This window comes from Malus sylvestris, chromosome 15, assembly GCF_916048215.2.
Source record: "Malus sylvestris chromosome 15, drMalSylv7.2, whole genome shotgun sequence".
Taxonomy (NCBI): domain Eukaryota; kingdom Viridiplantae; phylum Streptophyta; class Magnoliopsida; order Rosales; family Rosaceae; genus Malus; species Malus sylvestris.
This window is the reverse complement of record NC_062274.1, coordinates 39444562-39456233: the sequence shown is the minus strand read 5'-3', so window position 1 is coordinate 39456233 and position 11672 is coordinate 39444562. Positions and strand designations below refer to the sequence as shown.

At 33.8% G+C, this 11672-nt stretch overlaps 1 long non-coding RNA gene across 2 annotated transcripts; it reads left to right on the top strand.

The window, feature by feature from the left end:
• The first annotated feature begins 5567 nt into the window (after positions 1-5567).
• LOC126603336 (uncharacterized) lies at positions 5568-6448 on the top strand. Of its 2 annotated transcripts, XR_007616245.1 has the most exons (3): positions 5568-5678; positions 5861-6003; positions 6136-6448. It is a non-coding gene; the product is annotated as an uncharacterized LOC126603336 (long non-coding RNA). The 2 variants fall into 2 exon arrangements; XR_007616244.1 differs by having other exon boundaries at positions 5568-6003.
• Positions 6449-11672: the final 5224 nt, after the last annotated feature.

The window sequence follows — 11672 nt, the reverse complement described above, 5'->3', positions numbered from 1 at the left end:
TAGTTATCTTAGGCTCTTGGATGACCATGGACTTATTAGGCTATTGCAACAACGAGCCAACATTGTTGAATAAGAACTCGGGGAGGTTGTGTCAATTTAATTACGTGCTTTTCAATCCAATTAAAACATTTTCATTGAGCCATTAGAAATGAAAGACGATCATTCATTGCTAATTAGGGCGTTTGACCCATTTAATCTTTAATCTCATGTCAAAACCCTCTTTTAATCATGTCACCTTACCAATAGTTAAAGAAACTCTAGTCTAGCACTAGAGGGAATCAACTAACTAAAAGAGATTAAGAAGTAATAAGAATTACAAACCGATTTGTACAAATTCCTACAAATTACACATACTAAGAGGGAGAGATAGATTAATGTCCAACGTGACAAGGTCCAATTGAAATAGTAATTAAAACACATTCCCAAGGTTCAAACAATTTGAGTTTAGCACCTTATCTCATAGCTCAATTATCGTTTAAGGCATAAGTCCATAGTCACCCATTTTTCTTACTACTTAATCACATTAAATAATCAATGGGAATGCAACATAAACAATTAGATTTAGTGCATATGGGCATAATAATATTATGAGTTTAATCAACTAACAAAATTAAAATCAAATATTTTAACTTTTTAGATAGATGGGGCCTATTATGCAAATATGAAAAGTTAGGGGTCAAACCGTAAATACTTGAAAGTAAATATCAACTTTTCAAAAATTACAAAATAGCCCCACAAGTGGGTAATCCACTAGGGTGGCCGGCCACATTAAGGTGAGATGGGAAGTCTCACCCATCATGCATTGAACCAACATAAAGTAGAAAAAAATTAAATTTTGCTTGTCACTTGGTTTTGCTTTAAGGACTTTAGTGAAAAGGGTGATGGAAATTTAACTAGACAAGTCTAGGTTTTATTAAATTTTGAGATGGCTATGGATGGTATGTACATCATCCAAAACCACAAAACAATGCATGAAATACAAATAAAACCATTTTCACCAAAAACCAAACCATGAACACCAAGAACAAAACTATGAACACATTTTCAAGATTTGTATATTCTTGGTGATTTTTCAAACCCAAAAATAAAAGTGACAAGATTTCTACTTTCTAGCTTTAAAGTGTGTGTGTGTGATTCAAAATAAAAACACAAACACTTAGCCAAAAACCCCTTTTTTTGCCGTGCCCTCCCTATGACTCAAAACCCCAAAATTAGTTCTAAACTCATTCTTCATTCATGCATCCAAAACACTTTTTGCATACATATCTTTCTCAACTATTGATTTACATTTTTCAACAATTGAAAAACAAAAGATAAACATACTTTGAATGAAGCAATAATATGTCATACATAAAATTAAAACCCATATGCATAAAATCCAAAAGGACACATCATACATAAACCTTTGGCTCTGATACCACTTGAAGGGAAAACTATGAGATTTCATGTGGGATTTCTAGTGACTAGCATGCATATACAATTCAAAATTTATATACGAAAGCAACGGAAGCATTTCAACATATATTATCAAAGCTTTAGTCATGTAAATCCCCTTCAAGATGCATAGGTTTATGTAAGATGCATCAAAAACAAATTTATATAAGAACAAAGTTTAGGAGTAGTTTTATACCTCTTGATCTAGATCTTAGACCAAGGATGGACCACCTCTAAGCCCTTTGCTCCTTGAACTCCTTGAGCCTAGCCTCCTTCCTTGCCTCCTCCACTTTGTTTAGTATGAGTGCTCCTAGGTTCTCTTCAAGTTTCCAAAATTGAAAACCTCTAAAGATCCTCACCCACTAGTGTAGTGAGAAGGATGAAGGAATAACCAAAAGGGTGAAAAGATGATTAGCTAAATCCACCTATGGTGGCCGGCCCTTTGAGTGTTAGAGAGATATTTTTCTTTTTCTCTTTTGTTCTTTTAACACTTCAAAAAACCCTAATGAAACATTTGCTATAAAGTTCCTTTTATAGCCAAAAAGAAACAAGTCAACATTTGACCTTTCTCTCCCTCCTTTGGCCGGCCCCCTTTGTGTTGTTTGGGCTTTGGGCTTTTATTTATTTCAAGTCATCCAATGCTTGAATAAAACCCCAATGGGTTTAGGCCCAATGGGCCCAATTAAACCCGAACGTTTCTTTAAGCCTAAAACAATCTTATATCGCTTTTATGATTTCTTTAGACTTTCTAATTAATCACAACACTTAATTAATCCAATTAATTATTTCCATCATCCATTAGTTACTCACTACAAGAGTGTATTGGTGAACAATCGTTTTAGGTTCTAATTAGCAAGGCAGTGAGGTGATTGGCACCAATCCAATTGATTATATTTAATCCAATCACTTAGCGAATTAAAACTTACTTTTAATTCACCTTCTTCTTTGACGACTACATTTAATCATCTAGAAGAACTCACAAGCCATGAGTGACATCTAACCATATATCATGGCTACCCAAGCTAATGTAGAAGTTGTTCGGAGAATCTATTCAGTTGGAATTACAATGTAATTCGATCCTTCTTTAAAACAATACTCTCAATCACATCACTAGGGTATGGATATATTATGTCAAACCCCTAATGTGATTATTCCTTCTTATATGATTCAATTGAGTCGTATAGGAACGCTTTCCTTTATTACGCTCGATACTTCGACCGAAGATTCCAGAATCATATCTTAGAGTATTCATCATCTCTTAACGAGGATTAGAGATTCCTTGTTGCGCATTCACTTGCCTTCATGACTAAGTGGCTTAACCCCGACTATGCCGTGGACACCCGCGGATGGAGTGACTTTGACATAATCAAAGATCAAGTACTTAACCACAAGACAACGATGATGCCTCAGGTCAAAGGACTACTTACATTATTCCAACTATTAGAGTTACTTGCTTGACATGTGAGTAGACCTCCATGCAAGTACTCTCGTTCGATTGTGTTCAGTGAACTCATTCCCTTAATGAGCACCTACATACTTGTCTTAGTGCCACTACACGAATGGGATGAGATTTTCCATCCTTCTAATTGAAGCGGACATAGTATGTACCGGTCTATGTATTGTCAGTATCCCTCCGACAATCCTATGACCAGGAACCTTTTGGACATGATGGTTATGTGAAGAAGGTCTCTGTAGTCTAACTTCATTAGATTACTTCTTCAATCGATCCATTGTCCATGGATTCACCATTTAGGACATATATCGTTCATAGAGATAGTCCTAAATAGTATCTTTGCCATTTGATGTATAAGAGTCATCTATACATCCATTTATTGTCCTGAAAGGTTTCTTTCAAAGATTGACTTTCAGGGCATATTTCCAACACTACACAGCCTCCCAAATCAGCATTAGTGTAACATACTAATAAATTCTCCACATGATGAACCCTAGCACATATGCTCAAGTTTTCTTCAAGCATCTCAGCACTTTTTGTCTTACATTCCAATGTGCTACCCCAAGATTCGATTGAAACCTTCTAAGTACACAATGCAAAAACCAAGTCTAGCCTAGTGCATACCTGTGCATACATTGTACTGCCTACAAGTGAAGCATAAGGTTTGTTCTTCATGGCTTCCGCTTCGAAGTCTGTCACTGGACACTGAGCCAAAGAAAGTTTGTCTCCCTTAGCTATAAGGACATCTCCACTACCACAATTGGACATGTTAAACCTTTTGAGTACCTTGTCAATGTAGTTCTTTGAAAGAACAATAGTGCCTTTGGATCGATCTCTCACGATTTCAGTCCCTAAAACAAAGTCTACCTCCCTAAATCCTTTATGTCAAAACTATTTGAAAGCATGCTCTTGGTTTCAACAAAAAGTTGAACACTGTAACTTTCCAAGAGTATGTCATCAACATATAATACCATGAAAATAAACCCTGATCTTGTTGACTTCAGATAAATACAATTGTCAATTTTGTTTTCACTGAAGCCAAATGAAGTTACCACTTGATCAAACTTATTGTACCATTGCTAAAAGCTTGTTTACGCCTATATATAGACGTGTTAAGCTTGCATACAAAACCTTCATTCCCCCTTTCAATGAATCCTTGTGGTTGTTCCATGTAAATTGTTTCATCAAGACTGCAATTCAAGAAGGCAGCCTTAACATCCATCTGATGCAGCTCAAGGTTAAAATGAGATGTAAGGGCAATGATTATCCTCAAAGAATCCTTGGTTGAGATTGGTGAAAATGTTTATGTGTAATCCAAATTTTCATTCTGTGTAAATCTCTTGGCTACTAATCGAGCTTTGTGCCTTTCAATAGTTCCCTTGGAATCTCTTTTGGTCTTAAAAACCCACTTATTCCTAATTGGTTTCATGTCATTGGCTCCTTCAATCAAACTCCAAACTGCATGTTGTGCCATTGAATTCAATTCTTCTTCCATTACAGCATACCATAATGAGGCATGTGAACTATTCATAGCTTCAGTAAAGGTTGTGTGGTCATCATCATCACCAAAATCTTATTCCACTTCATTAAGATATGTCACAGAATCACTTGATAATGCAGGTTTTCTTGTTTTCTATGATTTTCCTCAATTCAGTGGTGGAAGGTACATGTATGAGCCTACAACATTTTGGTTTGAAGTATGCTGCTGTGATGTAGAAGCTTCAATAATTGGGATAAGTGTAGTGTTCTGTGATGGAATTGGTTGATCAATGTTCTGAGCACTTGTTGAGATTGCTAAGTAAATGAAATGTTAGAGAGAATGGTTGTTGACAAGGACAAATTTGTTATGCCATTGTTACCAGATCGCTTCATTTCTTCAAATGCATAGCTGTTCTTTGGGTGAGAATGAAATGAACTACAATCCCCCACAAATTTTGCATTGTTGGTCTTAACCAATCTTGAGTAAGAGTGTGGACACTAAAATTTAAAACCCTTGGATTTTTCAGGATAGCCTACAAAATAACAACTTGTAGTTCTAAGATCCAACTTTCTATCCATTGGATTATATAACCATGCTTCACAAATGCATCCCCAGCTGTGTAAATGTGCAAGATTTGGTCTTCTTCCTATCCATATTTCAAAGGGTGTGGAAGTGATTGCTTTACTTGGCATCCTATTGAGAATATATTTTGCAGTTTTAATTGCTTCACCCCACAAGAATTCTGGAAGTTGTGATTGTGAAAGCATGCTTCTGACCATGTCTTTAAGGGTGCGGTTTCTTTTTTCAGCAACACCATTTTGAGATGGTGTTCCTGGTGTTGTAAACTGTGCTATGTTCCCTTCTTGCTACAAGAACAAAGCAAAGGGTCCCCTTTTGTTGTCCCATTTTTGGATACATTCCAAAATATTCACCTCCCTTATCTGATCTTACTACTTTAATTTGTTTCCCAGGTTGTTTTTCCACTTCTAATTTATAAATTTTAAAATAATTGAGCACTTGAGATTTTTTAGAGATTAAATACAAATTAGTTTACCTAGAGTAGTCATCTATGAAGAGCACAAAGGAACAATTGCGACAAATTGTCCTCATTGGAAATGGAGCACAAGCATCTGTGTAAATGACTTCTAATAGACCGACTTCTAGTGGAATTAGTCTTTTTAATAGATATAGTGGTTTTTTTTTTAACTAATGTTATAGAATCCATGTCCTATTGAGAAATACTAAGATGGAAAAGGTTACGGAAAAATTGTGGGGTAGAAATTTCATTATGAGTTCTCCGGCCGATTTGAGGTGAGTAATAACTTTTATGTTAAATTGATTTGTTTTGGTTTTTTGGGATGCTTAATTTCATCTAGAAACAAGGCTGAGCATCCAAAAGTTTCAGTTTTGTACCCATTATTCAATACTAGCTCAATAATCATAATGTTTCCTCTGATTTTGTTTATGAATTCTGATATATAATCATATTTTAGAGTTTTCTACTAGGAAAACGTTAGGACCCTATTGTCCTACATCGAAAAAATAGTTGCAGCGGATCCTATTTAGAATGAATCTAATTGAAGAGACTAAGGATTAGGCACCTTCTACAAACTGCAGTACTACTACTCTTGCTGAGGTCTATTTCATTTCTCTCTCAATCTTCATAACTTGCTTTTATGTGTATTTTTTGTTTGGTTCTTATTTAAAATGCATCTAATTGAATATTTATAACCAAAAGAATTGATTTTTCTATTGCCCAATTTTGCAGGTTTTGCATCATTGGAACATTAGGCCTATTTCATTGCTTTACCTAAGGTAGTTGAAATGTACATACAATATCTTAGCTTTTAGTTTTTTTCTTCTTTGGCTGCTTAGAGATTATGTGTCATGAGCTTGGCTTTTAATAGTATAGCAAAAATTTGCATCTTTTTGTAAGCTGCGAATTCAGCTTTTGGGTTCCTTGAACTCAGAATTTTTATATGTAACATTTTAAACATATGTTGGAATGAAATTGTAATTCCTCACCTGTCATTACATTTTTTGACAAGGATTTCAGCTCATAAAACATTAAACTGCATAAATCTGCAAAAGTCTACTTTTACAGATGGTAAAATCTTGTATTGCCAATTAAGGATATAGTTGCAATTTGAATTCAGTCTGCTTTCCGTGCACATGTGGTATGTATGTGTGCACTAAAATCTCCAAAATACAAGGGCTTATTTGGTATCCTATTTGAAATTTTTTATAATTTCTCAAAACATTTCTTAAGAATTTTTCTTGAAAACAATTTTCTTTAAGATTCAAAAACTTGTTTGCTATGCAATTTAAAATTTTTAAATCTTACAACTTAAACTGGACAAAAAGATCCATAAAAAGGGGGTCGAGAGAGAAAGAGGAGAGAGAAGGAAAGAAAATAAGAGATGATTGTAGGAAAGAGAAAGAAGTGAGAAGATAGGAGGAGATGGAGAGGAAAATGAGTGAGAGAAAGAACCGAGAGAATGAAGAGAGCAGATTGGAGAAGAGACGAAAAAGGTAAAATAAAAAAGAGAAGAGGGAGTGAGAAAGAAGAAAAGAGAGATAGATTTGGAGTGAGAGGGGAGGAGGGAGAGAAAAGAAAGGAGTGAGTTTAAGTTTAAAAACTCTAAAAACTCACTTTTTGTGTTTTTAGATAATAGACTATATTTTTGAGTTAGTCTTGGGTTCTGTTTTTTAAAATAGTCCTACCAAACAAATTTTTAAGGCCTAAAACTTGAAAATTGTTTTTTAGTTTAAAAAGTTGGATTCAAGTAGAGTACCAAACAGGCTCTAACCTTTCCCCACCAACCTAATCCCGTGAGCCGTTGGAAATGGGTTCCCAATCGGAGACCGAGAGAGAAAACTTGTGGGAAGGGAAAGCTTGCTTGTCTTGTTTTCTTTCTTTGTTTCTTTCCCATCGCAATTTCTTCAAATCGCCAAAACCCAGAAAGGAGAGAAAGCAAAAGAGGAGAGGAGACACAAAGCTCAATCACCGAAAGGTAAAATCATTTCCAATTTTTTTTGTAAACAACTAGTTTTCTAGATCTGGGTCACCATGGTTAATGCTCATTTCTTAAATTTTATCATTTTTTTCTTCTGGAAATTTCAATTCCATGGTTTTCTTCCCATTTTCTCTTTCTCCATTAATGCATAGCTAGCCCAATTTTTTATTTCTTCTATTCTTGGTGAATTTCAAGTGGGTTTTTGGTTTAGATTCAGAAATAATTTTTGTAATTTGAATTTGAATTCTCTTGAATCTTTGGCATGGTTAATTTCTCCATGGGCTTAGAATTTGCATCCCTTCACTATTGACCTTTAATCCAGTTCCAAAATTCTCTCTTAACATTTGAATTTTCTTCCAAAGGTTAGTTTCTTCATTTTCCCTATCTTCCTCATTTCTGTTTGGTTGCTGAGAAAATCATGGGCCAAAAAGAAAATAGGGGTTTTACTGTTTTGATGTTACTCATAGAAAATGGGGATCGGCGTGGGCTCTCATTTTTCTTTCTCAATCTCTGATTGAGACCCATTTCCGGCGACTCACGGGGTTGGGTCGGTGGGGAAAGGTTGGTGGTTCCTGAGTTCTCTCGGAATAGGGAGATAGATAGAGACGAAGATAGAGGAAGGATTTTCATGATGTAAGCAAGAATTTTAATGCACTCTTGAAAAATTTAAAGGTCTGTTTGGTATTCTATTTGAAATTTTTTATCATTTCTTAAGACCATTTCTTGAAAACAATTTTTTTTAAGACAAAAAAATTTGATTGGTTTGCGATTTAAATTTTTTAAATCTTATGACTTAAACTAGACAAATAGGTCTAAGAAGAGGGGGGTTGCAAGAGACGGAGAAAGAGGAGAGAGGAGGAAAGAAAGTAAGGGATAATTGAAGGAAAGAGAAAGAAGAGAGAGGATCGGACGAGATAGAGAGGAAGATGAGTGAGAAAAAGAACCGAGAAAATGAAGAGAGCAGATTGAAGGAAAGTTGAAAAAGGTTAAAAAAAAGAGAGAAGAAGAAAAGAGAGATAGATTTGGAGTGAGAGGGGAGAAGGAAGAGAAAAGAAAGGAGTGAGTTTAAGTTTATAAACTCTAAAAACTCACTTTTTATGTTTTTAGAGAATAGACTATATTTTTGAGTTAGTTTTGAGTCCAGTTTTTTAAAATAGTCCTACCAAACAAGTTTTTAAGGCCTAAAACTTGAAAATTATTTTTGAGTTTAAAAAGTTGGATTCAAGTAGAGTACCAAACAGGCCCTAAAATTCCAGTTTCATTCTCTCCCTTAAGAACGTTATTAATGACGAAATTAAAGAATATTTTCAGTTCAGAGTATGAGTGCTATATGTGTTTCTTTCATTGCTAAAAAGTATGAGACATAATTATGCAAAACTTAATTGATGACCGTATGGAAGCTATGAAAGAACTCTCTGTACAATTCTTTAAATCTGGTTCAGTTTTGTCTTAGATATGCATACAATCATTATTTGTGAGATAATTAGTTGCATGTCTGGCTTTTACCTATTTGTTTGTTGATAATTACATATGGTTCTTAAGGAATTATATATGATTTGTGAGGTTTGAGATCAATATCAATATCCATGGCTGCCACAATCCCTAATTGTACTATATGGGCATAAATTTTGGCAAAATTATGATTTATTCAACCACTACTTTTTGTCTTTGTTAGATTTTCTTTGTTTCACTATGTTTTGTAGCTCATGGAATACTCTTCCCAAACTTAGACTCTTAATCAGTAAGCAAGTGGACGACATAAGTTTCTAAATTAAAGGTTAGTTATCCATTTTTGAAAATCCTGTGCAGAGTAGTTCATCAATTTACATTATTTGAAAGTTCTTATTATTGTGATTGTTTTGTGCTTGCTATGTATTTGTTTAGCTTAATTATAAATTAGAGGTGGTAGAAAAATTAGAAATTTTATTCATGCATGTTTTTTCCTTTCTTCCCATCATTCAATTTGTTGTCCGGGGTTTTAGTTTTATTCATCTTAGCATCATTCACTGTATTTAATCTGGTTTCATTTTTTTAAATAGACTACCATTTTTGACATTGTGTTGTTTGTGCAGAGAGGAGATATCTCATTACAAAGAACTCAATCCAATAGAACATTTACTACTCTTAAAAGCATTATGTGAACTCTCATCGATATTTTTTAGGTACAAGTGAGGTTTGAAAGTTTTGAAGCACCAATTAGAGAAGAAAGATTTACCGCTGATTACTATAAATAGTATAGTTATGCCATGTTTATATGCTTCTAAAAGTTGCAAATATCTCCACCTTCCCTTGCTGAAAGTGATGTTGGTGTTGTATTACGAGGCATGGAACAAAGATTCTGCATACAGTTCTGAAGATTGATTTTGGTTGTTCTTTCATTTTGAATTTTTTAATAATGAGTAGTTAAAGAAATTATATTCTCTATCAAGTACGTTTTATATATAGTTGTGGTTGTTGCATGGAAATGAAATATTTATGCAGATGGTTGATGAGAGCATATTTATGCGATCTTGTTATCTTATTTCTTTGCATTTATGTAGTTAATTTCTATTTATTGTATGAATTTAAGTTATTTTCTTATTATTGTAGGTCAAGTTGGTAAAGATGACAATAAATAACTGAATGGAGCAATTTGGAGCAGTTTTGGACTTGGATTGGATAGCAGGCGTGAATAGCATATGGGCTCGACGTTTTTGGTGTTTAAAAGGTGTTAGACATGTGCTAAAATATGGAGAAATTAAAGTTGAGGCTTGGAAGGTAAGGAATTACACAAGAAAGAGGAATCCTAGTTGGAGAGAAACATTATCTTATCATATATTATCTTATCCTATCTTATCCAACATTATCGTATCTTATCTCCAGCTGCAAGGAGGAATCCTAATCACATTCCAGCATTTTCCACCTGTTTCTTAGAGTCCTAAAATAACACAAAACACCTAATCCCTTTTCCCCTTAGATTCAGTCGTTTCCCCCCCTATATATATGAAATCCTGCAGCGATTTAGGGGGTGCCGCGCCTATCATTCATCCATTGAAGTTGTTGGAATTTTTAGAGTTTTTACTATCTTTGTTTTAAGTTTCAATTTTTATTTTAGATTGTTTTTTAGTTATGATGAACATATGTAAATAAGGTTCTTTTTAACTAGAGGTGAATTCGAAGCCATGATCATATGTTTTATATAAATTGATTACATCCAGTTATTGTTTCATAAAACATGAATGCGATTTACTTCTGCTTTATAGAAAACTTATTCTTGTATGTTTATTAAGGATGCATACTTAGTTTGCATGCAAGGATTTGATGCTAGAATATAAGGGAATTTCACTTAATCGTTATGAACTTATATTTGTAAGTAGTAAAAGTCACTAGTCATAATTGAATTAAGTAAATTCTTTGCAGGAGTATCATGTTTTTCATAGTTACGAATTCTTTGTCAATGCTTATGATTTTCACATAACTTAATGTTCTTTGAGATGTATCTCTATCATGCTTTTCATAGTTAGGGAACTTGAGAATAATAATTTGGTTGCGTCATTGAGTCCAATTCAATGAACTTAGGAAAATTTAAGAGTTAATTAGTGTTGTTCACAGTTGATTTGGGGCATTGTCATTGATGGTTTATAGGAAGAATAACTGGAAATCGACTTGTATGCATATGATTCATGTGTGGAGAAGAATCCTTTAGCTATCATTTCCTCCATATTTCATTCATAACTTAATTTACTTGCTGCCTTTTACTTTTGTTTAAATTAAATTCATCCAAAATCCCCCCAGTCACTGTTTTGTTGTTAGTTTAACTTAGTTTTTAGTTTTATAAGTTTAATTTGTGTTGGTTAGCAACCCTTCTAATCCCCGGAATAGAACGATCCCTACTTACTCATACTACGATTGCATAATTTATACCGTTTAATTTGTTTGTTAGTTTCTACCAAATCAACGATTGGTATTTTAAATATATAGAAATAGAGAATAATTGTAAATGGAACACCTAAGATATTTAACATTGTTTTCTTTTCCATGTAATTTTTCTCATGTTTAACATCTTCTTTTGTTTATGCATATGATTCAAGTGCTTTTTTTATTAGTGTTAACTTTGGGTTGCATATGTAAAAAATTAGTTTTGTTGTTGATGCTGTACATTTAACAATTAATACTTCGTTTGGAATTTGGTTGTTTCTTTAATTTCATGATCACTCATTCTCACAACTTAATCTAAAATGTTCTGCATGTATAAGATTTGTGTTCATCAAGGTGATTTCAAACTGATTTCAAGCTGGGCTGCAGAGAT